Source organism: Trachypithecus francoisi, unplaced genomic scaffold (assembly GCF_009764315.1).
Source record: "Trachypithecus francoisi isolate TF-2019V2 unplaced genomic scaffold, Tfra_2.0 Lachesis_group4, whole genome shotgun sequence".
Taxonomy (NCBI): domain Eukaryota; kingdom Metazoa; phylum Chordata; class Mammalia; order Primates; family Cercopithecidae; genus Trachypithecus; species Trachypithecus francoisi.
In genome coordinates, this window is record NW_022681469.1 from 62,372,206 (window position 1) to 62,393,803 (window position 21,598).

The following is a 21,598-nucleotide window of genomic DNA, read 5'->3' on the forward strand; positions in this document are numbered from 1 at the left end:
TGTAACAGCAGTATGTTTAGGATCTCTCCTTAAGATTTGATCCTCTAAACTTTTATTTCCAGAACAAAATGAAAAGAAACCCTGAAATTAAAACATATATATTAAGGTAAGCCGGGCACAGTGGCTCACGCCTGTAATCCCAGCACTTTGGGAGGCCGAGACTGGTGGAGCACTGGAGGCGAGGAGTTTGGGACCAGCCTAGCCAACATGGCAAAACACTGTCTCTACTAAAAATACAAAAATTAGCTGGGCATGTTGGCACACACCTGTAATCCCAGCTACTCAGGAGGTTGAGGCAGGAGAATCACTTTAACCTGGGAGATGGAGATTGCAGTGAGCCAAGATCCCGCCACTGCACTTCAGCCTGGGCAACAGAGCGAGACTCCATCTCAAAATAATAATAATTATATATATATATATATATATATACACACACACACATATGAGTATATATGTAAAGATATATGTATGTATGTAAAGGTAAACAATAAAACAAGGATGGGAGTTAATTCTGGTTCCTTTTGTTTCTTAGAAGTTTCTTAATAGACAATTTTCTTTTGTAGAAAGTTATTATTTTGACTGTCATCTCTGCCACCCTGGAAACATTTTAATGCATGCTCAAGATTAACAAACTTTGAATGCTTATGTTGGTAGTATTTAACAAACGCTTTGATCCCAATATTCATTTATATATTACACATGCTCTAATCTTCATAAAGACGTCCTGAGTTCCTCACCTCCATTCTTAAATATGTATTCTGTTAATAACACAGTATTTAGAAGTACAGAATGCTAAATAGTATGAGGTGTTATCTCTACTGAATTGATCTCCTAGTCTCCCTGCCCCCTGAGCTTTCTAATCAGGAAGCTGGCCCACTTAGCTGATATGCAGATTCGATGTCTCATTCTTATTTGATATTTGACCATAGAAATTCCCAGTCTCTATTAGAAACCTCCAGTCTCTATTAGAAACCTCCAGTCTCTGCTTCCCCATCTTTAAAACACAGTTAACCATATTTAATTTCCTGGGTTGTGGGGAGAATAATATGAACTCAGGTATATATCCTTAATAAACTTAAAGTAACTGAGCAGAGTTCCTTATACACAGTAAACATTCACATAAATAGATGTAATTGTTTTGAAGTTAAAATTCTGATGTGTTTGTTTAAAGTCTCCATGTGTCATAATTTATTGATAAGTTAAATACATCTCACGTGTTCTTTGTGTTATTACTTAAGTTTTTAAAATTGCATATGCAACAGGAGCTCAGTGGAGAAGACACTTCAAGTCTGTGGAAGTTTCTCTGAGATCTTCAGGGAATAGGACAGAAGAAGCAAAATAAAGATGAGCTCATATTCCAGAAGTCTGCAAAGGTTTACAGAAAGGGCTATGTAGGTGTGGCTGATTTGAATGACAATCAGTAGAACACTCTACTTAAAGTCAGTGAATCTAGCTGTAGGAATAAGATTGGAGACAGCAATTCCTTTCTAAGGTCTTAACCTTCCTCTAGCAGAAAGCGGAGTCAATAACATGTATCTGTGTTCAAACCTTTGTATTTCTTTGGAGTAAAAAGAGAAACCTCTGACGTGATCATTATACACTATGTACATGTATCAAAATCTCCTATGTACTCAATACGTATAATTATTATATGTCTATTTAAAAATTTTTTAAAAGAGAGAAAAGTCTCTTGGGAAAGTTGGTATTCTCCCTGCTCTCAGGTAATTGAGCAAACCTGGAGGTGAAATAGGATTGAAGCTTGAGAAACTCTTTAGGGATTCCTTAAAGCAGATCTTAAGAACTAAAATATCAACAAGAAAAGTCAATTATCAAAGAAGCTAATGCAAAATGAGTAGCAAGAATGCAAAATGCTACTTCTAGAAAAGTGGTTCATGGAGCCATTACTGTGGATGCGTATAGTTCCAGAGATCCTAGGAAGCCCAACCCCCTTACCACCTATTCAAACAACTCATGTGATGTGTTTTTTTCCTTGAGGTGTTTACCATTGGTTATGGAACAGCATCACCCTCACACACATAAAAATGTGCAAAGCTGTGTATCCAATATAGAAAACATTAATTACTAAAGAGACTAACGGGGTCATAAAAAGGAAAAAAATGTTTTTTAAATACTTTCAAAGAAATTATAATATTTTTAAAGATTTTTTTTCATGATACAGTAGCTCCATTTACTAAGGGTAGTTTTATTTAAGGCTCATGCTATCTTGACATTCACCTCCTTTTTTCCCCATGAAAAATATAAAAGAGCCTTGGGTTTTTTCCTCCTCCTAAGGTAGACAGTGTGGAAAGGCAGAAAAAAAAGGCCAAAACTCTGCCAAAAAGCTGTACATCTAAGCAAGACAACTGGCCCATTAACAAATGTCTCCATCAATATCTTACCATCTGCTGTTTGCACTGTACTTGTCAATATTGAGCATCACTCACAGTTCATGTGACCATATAAAATCTCAGAAAGCACAGAGTACCAAGGTGGGAAAAAAAAGCAAATTCAAAGATGGTTTTAGAATCTGACAACACATTCACCACACAAGGATATAATTAGATGGAAACAAGTTATGTACTTTGCATGCTTTATGTGTCAAAGGAAATTCCTCATAATTTCTAACAGTAGATTGATTATGACTGGCAAACCACGCAGTGCAGTCTCCACTTCTCCCTCTGATTCCACCTGACCTTTTGCCCACTCATCTAATTCAGAAGCTCAGATTACCAGATTAAGCTGCTTAAATTCAAATCAGTGAATTTTAATTATTCATGTTATTAAAGGATACTGATGTTGTGGCACACTTAGGTAGGATATAGCCCAAAAATGTTACACTGGTTTTATTAAGAAATACCTTAAATGTTTTCTTTTCCAACAATACACTTCTTTGTTGTCTTTTATGTTTTGTTTCTTTGCACAGATTCAAAGAAAGCCGAAAGCAGGAGTTGTTTGCAGAGGTACAATTGATAGTCCCATGTGATGGAATTTAAAGGGGACTGGAAAGGGGATTCCTTATGGGAGATCTTAAGAACTAAAACATCAGCAAGAAAAGTGAATTACCAAGGAAGTTAATGCAAAATTAGTAGCAATAACGCAAAATGCTTCTTCTAGAAAAGTGGTTTATTGAACCATTACTGTGGACGTGTACGGTTTCAGAGATCCTTCCCAACTTTCACTAGTCTTTCTGAGTTTGACATTAATGTTCCTATTTCATTAAATATTCCTTCATTTGAAAATACTCCTGTGAAGAGTGACATTGATAGTGGCAGGAAGCAGACGAATCCCTGGGCAGAGAGGGGCAGGTCCCTGGTGAAACCAGACCTTCAAGCCAAAAACACTTTAAAGCCTAAAAGCCAAGCTACAAGTTAAATCAATGGACTGGATTGAGACCCTCTCTTCCCATGTGGCACACTGTCCTCTGATTGATCCTCACCCTTCACCTATTTTACATAAACCTACCCTTCCCTAATTGGTTTTTCATGCTGTCCTTCCAACCTTTGAATGATACCTTTGTTTTAGCTTCTTGCACACTCACAAACCAACCAGCACGTGCTCCCCGCTTCTGAGCTCATAAAAGGCCCAGACCCAGCCACACTGAGATAGACCACCCCACTTCGGGTGGGGGGCCCACCCTCATGTCCCCTCTCTGTAGATAGCTGTTCGGTTGCTCAGTAAAATTCTTCTCCACCATGCTCAGCCTTCAGTTGTCAGAGTAACCTCATTTTTCTCGGACACAGGATAAGAACTCGAGAACCATCGAACATGGGTACAAGCCATAATGCAGGGAGGTGGGGACATACTCATCCCAGCCATGGGTTGAGCTGGTATGCAAGCCAGGCATGGCCCACTGGGCCAAATGAGTGTAACACCTCCTGCGGCAGGCCTGGGGCCAAGCAAGGCCTAGGCTTGGGCATTGCCGGCCACAGAAGTCCCCGACTGGCAAAGTGGCCATGAAAAATCCTGCATCAACATGTTCAATCATTAACAGTTTAGAATGAATCAATTTATTAACATGATTGGAGAATAGATAGTATATCAACTCTAGGTACCTTCGGGAAAAGAAAATCATTGGGTCTTTTCCCATTAGAATTCCCATTCTAACAATTCCAATTAGAAATGTGTTGCTTTGGATTTAAATGTTTGAATGCCTCTATAAGGCAGTGGGAAACAACATAGAAAATAAATAAATTTATTAGCCCTAACCTTGAAAGATGAAGTTATCCCTTTCCTACCTAATATTCTAAATTTAATTTTGCACACAGGTTCTAGGTAATCGGTCTTCTAACTCAGTCCTAAAAAATTCAAATACAATAATAAAGAGACAAAGAGAGGAAGGGAGGGAGGGAGGGAGGGAGGGAGGAAGGGCAATAACACTTTAATTGCCTTGAAACAGCACTTGCATATAAAAACTGTAGCTATATACAAACATATAGGAGTTTAATAAAGTAACAGAAATGAACTTCCTCTTGCAATAGGGAAACAGTGACCTCTTACACAAAGAACAGCAGTAAGCATGCTCTTGAATGTAATGAGTATATGATCCATGCTGGAGGCTACAGAGGTCTGTGCAAGTTATGCAACAGCTCAAATACTACTACTGTATCCATGTTAACAAAAATATAAACAAAAATAAGAGCCAATAAGATATATATTGAAATTAGACAATGGAATTAAAAATAAAATTTAAGCCCTTGGCTGTTTTATTTCAATGTAATAGCAGATATAAAAGATGCAGTTTCTCTGCATTCTTATAAATATTTTACTATAACAAACACTGAGAATTGAAAATATGCTTCCAACAATTAAAATCCACCCATACAAATATCTGTCCCTACCAGTGATTGAGCTCTCAGGTGTGGCTACTAAATGCTACACTGTATTTATACTAAAGCTTTCATTTGCATATTTATGATATAAAGAAGACAGGATAAAACTTTTTTAAGTTGTAAAAAAAAAATTCTTAATATTCTAAAATGTAAAATCAAATAAACGTGTAAAACAATAACATTTGAGTTACTGATATACATAATTTGCAAACATTGTTTTATTTACAAATAAATAGACACTTCATAGACTTCTACTGTAGCATTAGTGAGAAACTAGCAGCAACAACCCTTTGTTGAATTGAAAATTAGGGAGCAACGGAAAGGTGAAGTGAGAAGAGGCAAAAAAATTTGCCAAAGGTCAAGTTGAGAAATAAACAAAACTTTATTGAGACTGTGCTGAGAAGTATGCAATGAAAATAAATAAAGCATATTAAGTTCACCAATAGAGGCAAGTAAAAGGTAGCATCAGACTCAAAGGAGGGTTTTATTAACTCTGGGTTGAAAATGGAGGGAAAGGACCCCAAAAGATACATTTCTGGACATGTCTACCTGCATTTTAAATCACAATCCAGTGATTTTTATCTTATTCCTCATTCTTCTTTATAAATCTTATAGAGCTTAGAAGAAAAATGACAAAAAGTAAAAAGAAGAAAAAGGGAGAGATCCAGACGGAGGGAGGGAAGAACGGGAAGTAGGAGAAAGAGAAAAGGAAACAAAGGAAAAAATAGAAAGAAAAGAAAGAAGGGAGAAAGGAAGGAAAAATAAAACCACATTTTCTTTGTATTAAATGAAATCTACCATTATAGATGATAGCTAGCTAGACAGACAGACAGATGGAGATGGATAGATACAGCCAGGTTATCAACAGCCAAGATCATTACCAGATTGCTTCAAAGACATTTTTTGAGAGTTGTACCTTGGATTTGAGACACAGAAAAATGAATCATTCCTGAAGCAGCAATAAGCAGGTGGTTTATTTCGGGTGAGTTTTTAGGGGCTTTTTGGGTTTTGTTTGTTTGCTTCTGTGTTTTCCCAGAATCTTGTTTCATAAAGATTTCTCAAATTCAGGATGAACTCAACCATTAGAAGTAAAAGAATCAATTGATTTTCTGTTAGACAAAGAGAAGTGAAGTAGAACAGAATAAGAAACAGAGGTCCAAGGCAACTTCAAACTTTTATTAGTGAGAATGTACATAAAGCCATAGCTCTCCCCTCTGGGTTTAACTAAAATGAACCAACTCTCAGATACAAATGTGCTGCCCCAGGTGGAGGGCCTTTCTCTAAAACACCAGCTTCATTTTTTTTATATACTTCTTTCACCTTCAACCATAATAATAAAATCTAATGACAATTTCAATAGTAAAAGTTAGCATTTCCCATATTTGCTAGTTGCTACTATCTCCTATATTTGCTAAGAATCCTGGTAAGCAGTATACTTTTGAAGCATCCTATGGGTAGATAATATAGTCATTCAACTTTGCAGATCTGTTCAAAACAATGTATCGAATGCCTGTTATATGTAGAGTACTATTCTAGACACTAAAAACACAACATCAAATAAAAAAACACACAAAAAAACAACACTGATGGAATGCATAATACGACGGAGTAAACTGAGCGACAGAGAAGTAAAAGATATTTTCCTGGTATTGCACACCAAGTAAGTGACAAGGTCAGTGTCAAGCAGTCTGATTCCAGGACGGGTTCCCTTACACCATGTGCTTTGCTGCTATGGAAGCTAATGCATACTTGGCCAGGGGTTATCCATGGCATTCTGCTTTTCAGATTTTAATTGTAACATTTAGTATTATATCAGTAGTAATTCAATGTAATGTAGTTACAGATTTAAAAGCCCTCCAAGCGCATGTCTCATATAAGCATGTAAGGCACTTCAATTACTACAATTATTTCATTTAAATTCATTGATAAAATGTGTATTCTAAAAGTGACTGAGGAACTGAATTGAATATTATGCTGTTCATGGATATGAACAATAGCTGAGTACAATTAATAGTCTATTTGGGTACAATTAATAGTCTGAAGGAAGCTGGACTAACAGGCATGCCTATCTACATTTATAATACAACACTTCAGATCATGGTCAATGTTTAGTATTACAGTAAGTATGTATTTTCTCAGCCTATAGAAATATTTTCTAGCATAAAGTACATAATAATTGGAATCAAGCAGACAGCTCATTTAACTATATTGAGACCCAATCGTCGGTATAAAAAAATAAAATAGGCATAAGACACATTCCCAACATTTGTTTGATAGGCTTAAGGGAGATGATATATGTGATAATTCTATGCAGACTACAGAATGCAGCGTCCTTTGATTTTCTCTTTTCAGGATTACAGAATTGTTTGGACTTTCTAATATATTTTATTACTTTTAGTAATTAGCAGTTAAAATGTTCCTATGTATAAGTCAAGATAAAAATAATTTGCCCTTAACTCCTTAAACCAACCTCAAGGTTTAGTAGCCACTTTTTCTGAGTTGAAATTACCTTTTCAACTTTCATAGAGGCCCTTTATTCTCTAAGTTTTCTCTTTCCAGGCTGGGTGCGGTGGTTCACACCTATAATCCCAGCACTTTGGGAGGCTGAGGCAGGAGGATCACCTGAGCCCAGGAGTTTGAGACTAGCCTGGGCAACACAGTGAAAACCCATCTCTATAAGAAATAAAAAATTAAAAAATACATAAATAAGATTTCTCTTTCCAAATCCAGGTTTTGCGTAATTTCAAGCAATGTGGAATTCCAGGTATAATCATATAGTTCCATAATCTGGCTCTTTAAAAATGAAGGGGGATATCTGGATAGTCTTAAATCACCTAAGGTTTCTTGATACTAGCATTTCTCAAGGTTGATTCACCACTCTATGGCTACACAATATATGTCTGCCCTGGGGACTCCTTGTACTAGCTACTTCTTTACATCTAAATAGCTATTGCTCAATTTGTAAATACTGCCTCTCATTTCTATTCACTGTCTGTACCCTTTTACATGAAGCTCATTTTTATCTTGAAGCTTGGCTTTCCTGGCAGTAGTCCTGCTACTTCCTATATCCAAATAATGAAGGAAATCTAACTATAATGAAACCAAGACCTAAATTACTATTCAAAATATTGAAGTGTCTGGACCCAGATTGGCAACATACTAGGCATGGAAGAAATCAAGTATCTGTAGACAACAAAAGTTTGCTATCTCCTCACTGATGTTAGAAACTAAGGTTCTTTTCCATTCATATTCCTTAACTGAAAACAAAAGTCTAACAGAACTCCAAACTAGAGATTAAAGTCCAGTCACATCTTTCCAACCAATTTCTGACACTGTGAATTGAAATGTGTTTCTTTTTGAACTCATGCATTGATTTCTTCACGTCTTTCACCTATTTCTAGGTTTTTCATAAAAGTTGCTATGAAACTCTCCACCCCACCTCCATTACACACTGAGTACCAATCAAAATCATTTGGTCTTGGAACCAACATCCAGATAGAGGAGGCTTTAATCAATAATTCACTTTCCCGAAAAGGATTTTGGCTTTTGTTTATCATCAGCATTTGGTCTCTCTCCAACTAACAAGCCCTCACATGTATAACCTGTATCATTGTATTTGTAATTAAAATAACAAAAAATTGAATATTCTTATATGAATCTAAAAATATATTTTTATTTTAATACACCTATATTTGGTATATTTCAGTCTTCTCTTAGCTCTTTATTCTTTCGACATTTTTTTGGTCCTATGTTTTCTTTCTTTGAATATACTTATCTAACTTATATATTTGTGTTTATGAAAGTATTTTTAGATTGCAAGTGATTATTCTTAACAATATTCATTTTGCCTAGAATTGAGCATTTTAAAATGCAGAAGTCTATGCTCACAGAGCACACAAAAGAGTGAAGAAATACAAAGACAAATCAGTGATTACAATATAAGGCAATAATGACTTTCATGAGGTATCTGCACAAGGAGCAATATTTGTATAGAAGGTAGCAACTGATTCCTTCTGACAGCCAAATGTATTGAGCATATATTGCTATTAAAGACTGTACTAAGCACAAATGACCTCATTTAATCATCATTACCAGGCTCTGTGATAGGCACTGTTACAACGATGAGACACAGAGAGGCTAAAAACAACAGAGCTAACACCGTAGCAGAGTCAACATTCACATTGCTTATTAGATAAGACTTATTAGATGAAACTCTGAAAGACTAAATGGCTTTTATTAGACGATAAAAGGGGAAAATTTTGGGCAAACCAGGTGGTGGAACAGAATGACCAACAGCCAACAGTCATGAGTATATTAAAAACCTGGTGAGAGATACCAGTGGGATAGGCTTAGACAGATGAAGAGAGTGGCTAAGAATGAGGCTTCATAGGCAGGCTGTGTCCAACTACTCTTTCACCTGAATATCTAAAGATGAAGTCATTCCTTAAAGATTTAGACTGTATGATGCTAAGATTAAACTACAACTATTAAAGAAGGAAGGGCTCAATAGCCTTAGAGCCCCGGTCCTAACATTTAGGGGAGAAATTAAAAATGTAAGGAAGAGGGCGGAGCAAGATGGCCGAATAGGAACAGCTCCAGTCTCCAACTCCCAGCGCGAGGGACACAGAAGACCGTGATTTCTGCATTTTCAACTGAGGTACTGGGGTCATCTCTCTAGGGAGTGCCGGACAATCGGTGCGGGTCAGCTGCTGCAGCCTGACCAGCGTGAGCTGAAGCAGGGCGAGGCATCGCCTCACCTGGAAGCGCAAGGGGGAAGGAAATCCCTTTTCCTAGCCAGGGGAACTGAGACACACAACACCTGGAAAATCGGGTAACTCCCACCCCAATACTGCGCTTTAAGGAAACAGGCACACCAGGAGAATATATCCCACACCTGGCCGGGAGGAGCCCACGCCCACGGAGCCTCCCTCACTGCTAACACAGCCTCTGCGGTGATCTATCCGCAAGGCAGCAGCGAGGCTGGGGGAGGGGCGTCCGCCATTGCTGAGGCTTAAGTAGGTAAACAAAGCCGCTGGGAAGCTCGAACTGGGTGGAGCTCACAGCAGCTCAAGGAAGCCTGCCTGTCTCTGTAGACTCTACCTCTGCGGACAGCGCACAGCTGCAGTCCATTAGGGGAAAGAGCGGGGCGCTGCAGACCCGAACGACTCTGTCTGACAGCTTTGGGGAGAGCCGTGGATCTCCTAACGCGGAGGTTGAGATCTGAGAACGGACAGACTGCCTGCTCAGGTGGGTCCCTGACCCCTGAGTAGCCTAGCTGGGAGACATCCCCCACTAGGGGCAGTCTGATACCCCACACCTCACAGGGTGGCATCACCCCTGAGAGGAAACTTCCAAAGAAAGAATCAGACAGGTACACTCGCTGTTCAGCAATATTCTATCTTCGGCAACCTCTGCTGCTGATACCCAGGCAAACAGGGTCTGGAGTGGACCTCAAGCAATCTCTAACAGACCAACAGACACTCCTTCTGACTGTCAGACGGAAAACTATCAAACAGGAAGGACACCTATACCAAAACCCCATCAGTACGTCACCATCATCAAAGTCCAGAGACAGATAAAACCACAAAGATGGGGAAGAAGCAGGGCAGAAAAGCTGGAAATTCAAAAATAAGAGCGCATCTCCCCCTGCAAAGGAGCGCAGCCCATCGCCAGCAACGGATCAAAGCTGGTCAGAGAATGACTTTGACGAGATGAGAGAAGAAGGCTTCAGTCCATCAAACCTCTCAGAGCTAAAGGAGGAATTACGTACCCAGCGCAAAGAAACTAAAAATCTTGAAAAAAAGTGGAAGAATTGACAGCTAGACTAATTAATGCAGAGAAGATCATAAACGAAATGACAGAGATGAAAACCATGACACGAGAAATACGTGACAAATGCACAAGCTTCAGTAACCGACTCGATCAACTGGAAGAAAGAGTATCAGCGATTGAGGATCAAATGAATGAAATGAAGCGAGAAGAGAAAACCAAAAGAAAAAAGAAGAAAAAGAAATGAACAAAGCCTGCAAGAAGTATGGGATTATGTAAAAAGACCAAATCTACGTCTGATTGGGGTGCCTGAAAGTGAGGGGGAAAATGGAACCAAGTTGGAAAACACTCTTCAGGATATCATCCAGGAGAACTTCCCCAACCTAGTAGGGCAGGCCAACATTCAAATTCAGGAAATACAGAGAACGCCACAAAGATACTCCTCCAGAAGAGCAACTCCAAGACACATAATTGCCAGATTCACCAAAGTTGAAATGAAGAAAAATCTTAAGGGCAGCCAGAGAGAAAGGTCGGGTTACCCACAAAGGGAAGCCCATCAGAATAACAGCAGACCTCTCGGCAGAAACTCTACAAGCCAGAAGAGAGTGGGGGCCAATATTCAACGTTCTTAAAGAAAAGAATTTTCAACCCAGAATTTCATATCCAGCCAAACTAAGCTTCATCAGTGAAGGAGAAATAAAATCTTTACAGATAAGCAAATGCTTAGAGATTTTGTCACCACCAGGCCTGCCTTACAAGAGACCCTGAAGGAAGCCCTAAACATGGAAAGGAACAACCGGTACCAGCCATTGCAAAAACATGCCAAAATGTAAAGACCATCGAAGCTAGGAAGAAACTGCATCAACTAACGAGCAAAATAACCAGTTAATATCATAATGACAGGATCAAGTTCACACATAACAATATTAACCTTAAATGTCAATGGACTAAATGCTCCAATTAAAAGACACAGACTGGCAAACTGGATCAAGAGTCAAGACCCATCAGTCTGCTGTATTCAGGAGACCCATCTCACATGCAGAGACATACATAGGCTCAAAATAAAGGGATGGAGGAAGATCTACCAAGCAAATGGAGAACAAAAAAAAGCAGGGGTTGCAATCCTAGTCTCTGATAAAACAGACTTTAAACCATCAAAGATCAAAAGAGACAAAGAAGGCCATTACATAATGGTAAAGGGATCAATTCAACAGGAAGAGCTAACTCTCCTAAATATCTATGCACCCAATACAGGAGCACCCAGATTCATAAAGCAAGTCCTTAGAGACCTACAAAGAGACTTAGACTCCCATACAATAATAATGGGAGACTTCAACACTCCACTGTCAACATTAGACAGATCAACGAGACAGAAAGTTAACAAGGATATCCAGGAATTGAACTCATCTCTGCACCAAGCGGACCTAATAGACATCTATAGAACTCTCCACCCCAAATCAACAGAGTATACATTCTTCTCAGCACCACATCGCACTTATTCCAAAATTGACCACATAATTGGAAGTAAAGCACTCCTCAGCAAATGTACAAGAACTGAAATTATAACAAACTGTCTCTCAGACCACAGTGCAATCAAACTAGAACTCAGGACTAAGAAACTCAATCAAAACCGCTCAACTACATGGAAACTGAACAACCTGCTCCTGAATGACTACTGGGTACATAACGAAATGAAAGCAGAAATAAAGATGTTCTTTGAAACCAATGAGAACAAAAATACAACATACCAGAATCTCTGGGACACATTTAAAGCAGTGTGTAGAGGGAAATTTATAGCACTAAATGCCCACAAGAGAAAGCAGGAGAGATCTAAAATTGACACTCTAACATCACAATTAAAAGAACTAGAGAGGCAAGAGCAAACACATTCAAAAGCTAGCAGAAGGCAAGAAATAACTAAGATCAGAGCAGAACTGAAGGAGATAGAGACACAAAAAACCCTCCAAAAAATCAATGAATCCAGGAGTTGGTTTTTTGAAAAGATCAACAAAATTGACAGACCGCTAGCTAGACTAATAAAGAAGAAAAGAGAGAAGAATCAAATAGACGCAATAAAAAATGATAAAGGGGATATCACCACCGACCCCACAGAAATACAAACAACCATCAGAGAATACTATAAATGCCTCTACGCAAATCAACTAGAAAATCTAGAAGAAATGGATAATTTCCTGGACACTTACACTCCCCAAGACTAAACCAGGAAGAAGTTGAATCCCTGAATAGACCAATAGCAGGCTCTGAAATTGAGGCAACAATTAATAGCCTACCCACCAAAAAAAGTCCAGGACCAGATGGATTCACAGCTGAATTCTACCAGAGGTACAAGGAGGAGCTGGTACCATTCCTTCTGAAACTATTTCAATCAATAGAAAAAGAGGGAATCCTCCCTAACTCTTTTTATGAGGCCAACATCATCCTGATACCAAAGCCTGGCAGAGACACAACAAAAAAAGAGAATTTTAGACCAATATCCCTGATGAACATCGATGCAAAAATCCTCAATAAAATACTGGCAAACCGGATTCAGCAGCACATCAAAAAGCTTATCCACCATGATCAAGTGGGCTTCATCCCTGGGATGCAAGGCTGGTTCAACATTCGCAAATCAATAAACGTAATCCAGCATATAAACAGAACCAAAGACAAGAACCACATGATTATCTCAATAGATGCAGAAAAGGCTTTTGACAAAATTCAACAGCCCTTTATGCTAAAAACGCTCAATAAATTTGGTATTGATGGAACGTACCTCAAAATAATAAGAGCTATTTATGACAAACCCACAGCTAATATCATACTGAATGGGCAAAAACTGGAAAAATTCCCTTTGAAAACTGGCACAAGACAGGGATGCCCTCTCTCACCACTCCTATTCAACATAGTGTTGGAAGTTCTGGCTAGGGCAATCAGGCAAGAGAAAGAAATCAAGGGTATCCAGTTAGGAAAAGAAGAAGTCAAATTGTCCCTGTTTGCAGATGACATGATTGTATATTTAGAAAACCCATCATCTCAGCCCAAAATCTCCTTAAGCTGATAAGCAACTTCAGCAAAGTCTCAGGATACAAAATTAATGTGCAAAAATCACAAGCATTCTTATACACCAGTAACAGACAAGCAGAGAGCCAAATCAGGAATGAACTTCCATTCACAATTGCTTCAAAGAGAATAAAATACCTAGGAATCCAGCTTACAAGGGATGTAAAGGACCTCTTCAAGGAGAACTACAAACCACTGCTCAGTGAAATCAAAGAGGACACAAACAAATGGAAGAACATACCATGCTCATGGATAGGAAGAATCAATATCGTGAAAATGGCCATACTGCCCAAGGTTATTTATAGATTCAATGCCATCCCCATCAAGCTACCAATGACTTTCTTCACAGAATTGGAAAAAACGGCTTTAAAGTTCATATGGAACCAAAAAAGAGCCCGCATTGCCAAGACAATCCTAAGTCAAAAGGACAAAGCTGGAGGCGTCACGCTACCTGACTTCAAACTATACTACAAGGCTACAGTAACCAAAACAGCATGGTACTGGTACCACAACAGAGATATAGACCAATGGAACAGAACAGAGTCCTCAGAAATAATACCACACATCTACAGCCATCTGATCTTTGACAAACCTGAGAGAAACAAGAAATGGGGAAAGGATTCCCTATTTAATAAATGGTGCTGGGAAAATTGGCTAGCCATAAGTAGAAAGCTGAAACTGGATCCTTTCCTTACCCCTTATACGAAAATTAATTCAAGATGGATTAGAGACTTAAATGTTAGACCTAATACCATAAAAACCCTAGAAGAAAATCTAGGTAGTACCATTCAGGACATAGGCATGGGCAAGACTTCATGTCTAAAACACCAAAAGCAACGGCAGCAAAAGCAAAAATTGACACATGGGATCTAATTAAACTAAAGAGCTTTTGCACAGCAAAAGAAACTACCATCAGAGTGAACAGGCAACCTACAGAATGGGAAAAAATTTTTGCAACCTACTCATCTGACAAAGGGCTAATATCCAGAATCTACAAAGAACTCAAACAAATATACAAGAAAAAAACAAACAACCCCATCAAAAAGTGGGCAAAGGATATGAACAGACATTTCTCAAAAGAAGACATCCATACAGCCAACAGACACATGAAAAAATGCTCATCATCACTCGCCATCAGAGAAATGCAAATCAAAACCACAATGAGATACCATCTCACACCAGTTAGAATGGCAATCATTAAGAAGTCAGGAAACAACAGGTGTTGGAGAGGATGTGGAGAAATAGGAACACTTTTACACTGTTGGTGGGATTGTAAACTAGTTCAACCATTATGGAAAACAGTATGGCGATTCCTCAAGGATCTAGAACTAGATGTACCATATGACCCAGCCATCCCACTACTGGGTATATACCCAAAGGATTATAAATTACTCTACTACAAAGACACATGCACACGTATGTTTATTGCGGCACTATTCACAATAGCAAAGACTTGGAATCAACCCAAATGTCCATCTGTGACAGACTGGATTAAGAAAATGTGGCACATATACACCATGGAATACTATGCAGCCATCAAAAAGGATGAGTTTGCGTCCTTTGTAGGGACATGGATGCAGCTGGAACCATCATTCTTAGCAAACTATCACAAGAAGAGAAAACCAAACACCGCATGTTCTCACTCATAGGTGGGAACTGAACAATGAGATCACTTGGACTCGGGAAGGGGAACATCACACACTGGGGCTATCATGGGGAGGGGGGAGGAGGGAGGGATTGCATTGGGGAGTTATACATGATATAAACGTCATGCACATGTACCCTAGAACTTAAAGTATAATAATAAAAAAAAATAAAAAAAAAAAAAAAAAAAAAAAAAATGTAAGGAAGAAGAACACAGCTGGAAGAGAAAGAGCTCTATTTCTTCATGACTTTTATTGCAGCAAATCAACAAATTTACTACTCCTCATAATTTAACAGTCTTTGCCACAGTGAAGACAAACATCATTCCATTAAGGAATGTGTAGCAACAGAATTCTCAAGTCAGAAAAAAGAATGACTTTTATCTTTGAAATTCTTATTTATGTGGTGAGTAAATATATATGTGTGTACATGTATGTATGTGTATATTCATACTAACATATCTACAGAATTGAAATGCTGTTGTTAGACACAACTAAAAGTAAGTATCACTTTACATCTATGCTTGGTTCATTTCTGAGTGAGGTCTCACTACACTACCACTTCAGTTTCTTTCTTTCTCCTTCTTTTTTTTTTTTTTTTTTTTCCCCCAGATAAAGTCTTGCTCAGTTATCCAGGCTGAAGTGCAATGGCATGATCATAGCTCACTGCAGCCTCAAAACCCTTTGCTCTGGGGTCCTCCCACCTCAGCCTTCTGAGTAGCTGGGACTACAGGTGTGCACCACCATGCTGGCTAATTTTTTTAATTTTTTGTAGAGATGGGGGTCTCAACATGTGGCCTAGGCCGCTCTCAGACTCCTGACCTCAAGAGTTTCTCCTGCCTCACCCTTCTAAAGTGCTAGGATTACAGGCATGAGCCACCACACCCAACCCCATTCTCCCTTTTTTTTTTTCCTTCCTTCTATCCTTCTTTCCTTCCTTCCATCCTTCCTTCTTTTGACATTCCTTTTACTTTTTCATTCTTCCTTTTAATTATAAGCTGAGGTTATTTTTATAATGGAACAGAGAACCTTCTACATTTGAATCACCAATTCAAAGTAGATCAACACACTTGCCAATATCTGGCTGGTTTGTGATTAGTATGAAATGAAGTTTAAAGTCTCATAAAAATCGGAATCAGCACTAAAAGGAACTCTGTTTCCACTCAGTTCTATTTCTGTATTGTAACTTAACAAAAACTGTTTTATTGGGAGGCCGAGGTGGGTGCATCACCTGAGGTCAAGAGTTCAAGACCAGCCTGGCCCACATTGCGAAACCCTGTCTCTACAAAAAATACAAAAATTAGCTGGGTGTGGTGGTGGGCACCCATAATCCCAGCTACTCTGAGAGGCTCAGACAGAAGAATCACTTGAACGTAGGAGGCAGAGGTTGCAGTGAGCCGAGATCACTCCACTGCACTCCAGCCTGGGAACAGAGGAAGACTCCAACTCAAAAAAAAAAAAAAAAAAAAAAAAACCTCCACTTTAAATAGCTATGTAGAGATTCAACTACTTTCACAAGATAGGAAAATAATTTAGAAAAAAAAGTTCTTAACAATGATAAAACATCTGTGGGTTTACATTTCCCATTTATAAACAAGCAGACAGGAAGACTGGTGAATATTTTATTTACAGTTTTAAATCACTTCCTATTTGTAAACAGATAAAAACTAATTAGCAGATTCCATCTCCCTCCACCCCGGACCCCCCCTTCCCCCACCACACACACAGACCTTCATTCTTTCAATTTTATACCTTCCATCCCAGAAAAGAAACTAAACAGTTCAAAATGGGGAACCTGGGAGATATCGCTGCAATTGACCCCCACCTTCACTAAAGTTTACTATAATAGAAAATCTTCTACATTTAAGTCGCTAATTTAAATTCCTACAGATTTCCAGGTTTGTAGCATCACTCATTCATTAAATCAGCCAAATTTGTTTAGCATCTACCATAGGCAAGCTACTCCATTAGGCATTAGAAATAAAAAGATAAATAAGACATTCATTTATTCCCTCAAAATGCTGACTTCTAGAGACTGGAACTACATTAGTGAATAAAAAGGCAAAAGTTTGCATCCTAGTAAAACACATTTTAATGGGGAAGCTAGAAAATGTGACGAATAGGTAAACCATATAGTGTTAAATATTTACAGGCATAAGAGAAGAATAAAACTGGGAAATGGGATAGAAAGTGCGAGAGCAGAGTTGTAATTTTAGAGAGGCAGACAGGGTTTAGTTTCTTTTTTCACAGAACTCAGTAGAGAAAGGCAATCTTTTCTTAAAAACTATGGCAATACAATGTGATAAATGCTACTAACCAAGTGATTGACAAAATGCGAAGATTACATAACAGAAAGAGCTACTGATTGTTGGAGAAATCACAGAGGGAAGAAACCATCTGAATTCTGAAAGAGAAGATGACATTCCCAAGGGGACTGGTAGAGAACAGGCAAAGGAACAGCATATGCAAAGTCAGAGAGGCAGCATTTGGCGAATAATTGCTATTTATCAGCAGACAGTAGCAATTACCATTGAATTCAGAACGTACCATGTTCCAGATACTTTCACACATCATCGTGATTAACCCTCACAATAAATCTATGTGCTTATTAATAGTATTCCTTTTTTAAAATAAGAGCAAGGCCAGAATGAAGATAGAAGGAGAAACTTAAAAAATAGGTTGAGACGGGCCGGGGGCAGTGGCTCACGCCTGTACTCCCAGCACTTTGGGAGACCGAGGCTGGTGGATCACGAGGTCAGGAGATCGAGACCATCCTGGCCAACATGGTTAAAGTCCATCTCTACTAAATATACAAAATTAGCCAGACGTGATGGCGGCGCCTGTAGTCCCAGCTACTCGGGAGGCTTAGGCAGGAGAATTGCTTGAACCCAGGAGGCAGAGGTTGCAGTGAGCCCAGATCACTGCACTTCAGCCTGGGCAACAGAGCAAGATTCTGTCTCAAAAAAAAAAAAAAAAAAAAAAGAAAAGAAAAGAAAAAGAAAAAAAAATAGGTTGAGGTTAAAGAGTTTGAATATCATCCTTTAAACGAGTCAACTGAATGTTTTAAAATAAAGAAGGGACATGATCAAAAGTTACAGTTTGTTACACTGTAGACTGCAGTGTGGAGAACAGATCATTGGGGTTGGGAGGCAGAATGATAATAGATTATTATTTATAATAACGAAAGGCTATAATTTAATTAAAATGTGGCAAAAGCTTGATCTTAGCCAATAACCGTGGAAAAATTAAAAGTAGGATAAGAAAAACCTGGTAGCCAACTAAATGTGGGTGGAAGAGGAACGGAAGAGCATAAAAAGGGGAGGTATTCAGCCAATTCTAAATGTTCTAACTTAGAACATCTAGAGGGTGACACTCTTAGCAAAGAAAAAAAAGGTAAGGGGAGAAGATTGGGAGAAGAGAGGATGGAGATAAAAAGGGGTCTAAGTCTGAACTTCTTCAATATATCTGGTGATACTGAAGTCAAGATACCCAATGGACCTGAAATGATGACCAGACTGACGAGAGAAAGATGTTGGAGTTAATACATTTCAGAATTGTTAGCAAGTATATCGTTGTATTAGTTAGAATTTTTTTGGTGGCAAAAGACAAAAAACTCAAATTGCTTGTAGAAGTAATATAAACTCTTTTTGGCCGGTTGTAAAGTCTCTAAAAGTAAGGTGGATTTTCAAGTGTAGTTTAGTTAGGACTCCAGTTCTCTTTCTCTCCAATTATTTTCAACTTGTCTTCTTCCTTCTGTCATGTCATCATGGTTTCACTTAGGGTAGCAAAATCATGTATCAATCCCCAATTTTATATCTGCATCCCACAAAATCCAGAAGAGAAATATTCTCTTTTGCTACTTATTGAACAATAGTGCTACGCATCTTTCTAGAAGAACTTGGGTGTCACACTCACCACTGCCAAGGTTGAGGAGATTTCACTGATTAACATGGAATCAGCACCCCTACCCCAAACTATATGGATACTACATCATGGGGGAAGACCGGAATTAATGCTGGGGAAGCAATCCCAGTGTCCTCCTCAGTTTCCTTCCAAGGCTGACAGTGGCTCATTGCTCCATTACCTAGCAGCAGGAAGTTTTTATGAAGTCACATCTGAAAGAAAAAAGTATTATTCTAAGATGGACCAACTTTTTAGGATTGAGCTTCCAGTATCATCCAAATCCAACTACACTTCCTTACCAGAGGTAATGACAAAGTAAATATTCAGGCTATATGAGAAACTATATTTAAAATGTAAGTACTGACTAGTTTTCATAAATGTGAACGATGAAAATCTAGTGGTGTTAACTAAGAATTCACTTTCCTCTTCTTCTATCTGCCTCTCACTCCAATCCCTACAGCAACTCAGTAGCCAAAGGACGATACCAGGGAACACAAATTAAAGAGTCGAATTCTTGGATGGGAGTTCTAAATAAGTTCTGGAAACTCTGGCCAAAAGAGGGACATGGAAAGAGCCGATAAAGGCCTGTCACCTGAAGGAACCTCGTGGTTGCAATGAGGACACAGAGTGACATGTGTATCCAAGAGGGCACGGCAGGAACATGGAGAGCAAAGGATCTATAGTTGGGACAAAGATCAGAACAGATTAGCTTCATTTCAAAGGATGCTAGATGAACTCTTCCCTTCTGAAGCCTAGAACTGCTTAGGCCTTCCCCAGATCTTAATTGACACCCCTGGTTCAAATGAGTTAGGGAAGAATCCTTAAATGAGTTTAGGTTAATTGTTAACTAGCTTAAGTTTTCTTCTAAGATAGTTAAGAAGGAGTCAAGGTTGAAATGAAGCTCAATTGTGGGGGAATAAATTTAATTATATTTCTTGCACACTTGCTTCTATAATGCAATTTTGTTTAAAGCAAAACTCTAATTCCACACTTGGCATCATTTGGCAACTTTTTAAAACTAACTCATTATTTCAGACCCCAGTCAATACTACTAATTTTACAACTTCAGAAAAGAAAATCATAAAACTGCACTCTGTGTCTCATGCAGTGTCACTCTGTAGTCAACAAAAAAGATATTTGCTGGATCAGTGAGTCCAGAGAGAGACGTGATTTGCCAAATATGGCCCATTAGAGTACTAAGAATTTAGGGTAAGGTTTCAGCATTTGTTGCTGTCATTCAAGTACTAAATTTATATTTACTTGGGGCAGTGTATACAGTTTGAATAGAAGAATCTAAAGCATGTAAGACACTTTCCTGATTTAGCTGATTTTAAGAGTTATTCTCATTGAGCTAGGATGTTTCAAAAATGGTAAAATACAACTTTTTTTGGTACTATGATAACTTTTGTTGAGGTAAAATGAGTTAGCAGATAATACTGATATTTTCTTTAACATTTTTAAAATTATCTAATTAGTCGTTTAGAAGTCACTGTTCTTGGGATTTCTGGACATAAAACATGGTCAGCGGTGAAAGACAATAAATGCTCTCAATTTACAAGTGAAGATGTATGCCTAATTAGACAACAGTGGTATCATAAAAATAACAGACGATTAACATACTTTCTTTTTAAACGTAGGTATCAAATCTACTAGTAGCCTTAGGATGGTCTTTTATTAATAAAAGGACATAAAATTAAGGTTTTAAAATTTAGATATCTAACTAAATTAAGGCATTCAAATGAGCTAAATTTATACAAATGAGATCACATTTACAAATCTGGGAGAAATTACTTTACTTCTAAGTAAAGACATTGCAACATCCCTGGGAAAAATTAACATTGATCTTATAGGAGGCTACTGAACAGGAAAATGAATGACAAAGTCTAGGAAATCATACTGTGGCTGAATGATTAACAGAAATGCATCTGTGAAAGTTAGAAGGAGATTCCAAGGAATGACATAGTAGGTACTTATGTATTACAAAATGCAAATTATCATGACTGTACAATTGGAACTAGTTTTCAAGTGTGGGGATTATAGTTTGAGTGGTGTCTGGTGGAATACATTCTCCAACCCATCATCAAAGTGTGTCACATCCTCCCTCTTTCCACCTTTGGGTTTATAGTTTAGATGCCTGTGCTATATATAAAAAGAAAAGAATGTATTTTTGAGAAGCCCGGGCTCAGAAATCATAGCTTTGGTGTTCATTACACTGCTTTTTGGGGGGCAAGTCTTTATCTGTTTCAATCTTAGAAGCTTTTTTTGTCTCATTCATTTGTTAATTTTAGGCTTTCCACTTTCTTTTCAACTTTATCCAGATAATTCCTTCCCCCAAAAAAATTCAGTAACTATAATGAATCAATGTATGCTTTAGTAATTTCAAATGATAGGTCT

At 38.2% G+C, this 21,598-nt stretch overlaps 1 protein-coding gene and 1 long non-coding RNA gene across 4 annotated transcripts in view; one reads left to right on the forward strand and one right to left on the reverse strand.

The window, feature by feature from the left end:
• LOC117072562 overlaps window positions 1–3,242 on the forward strand; it is a 38,061-nt gene extending 34,819 nt beyond the window's left edge. Inside the window, exon 3 of the long non-coding RNA XR_004432856.1 lies at window positions 2,924–3,242. This is a non-coding gene — a long non-coding RNA (uncharacterized LOC117072562). The remainder of the gene's footprint in view (window positions 1–2,923) is intronic.
• The window catches only part of CACNA2D1 (calcium voltage-gated channel auxiliary subunit alpha2delta 1), a 526,258-nt gene that overhangs the window by 461,658 nt on the left and 43,002 nt on the right, over window positions 1–21,598 (reverse strand). The window lies entirely within an intron of this gene.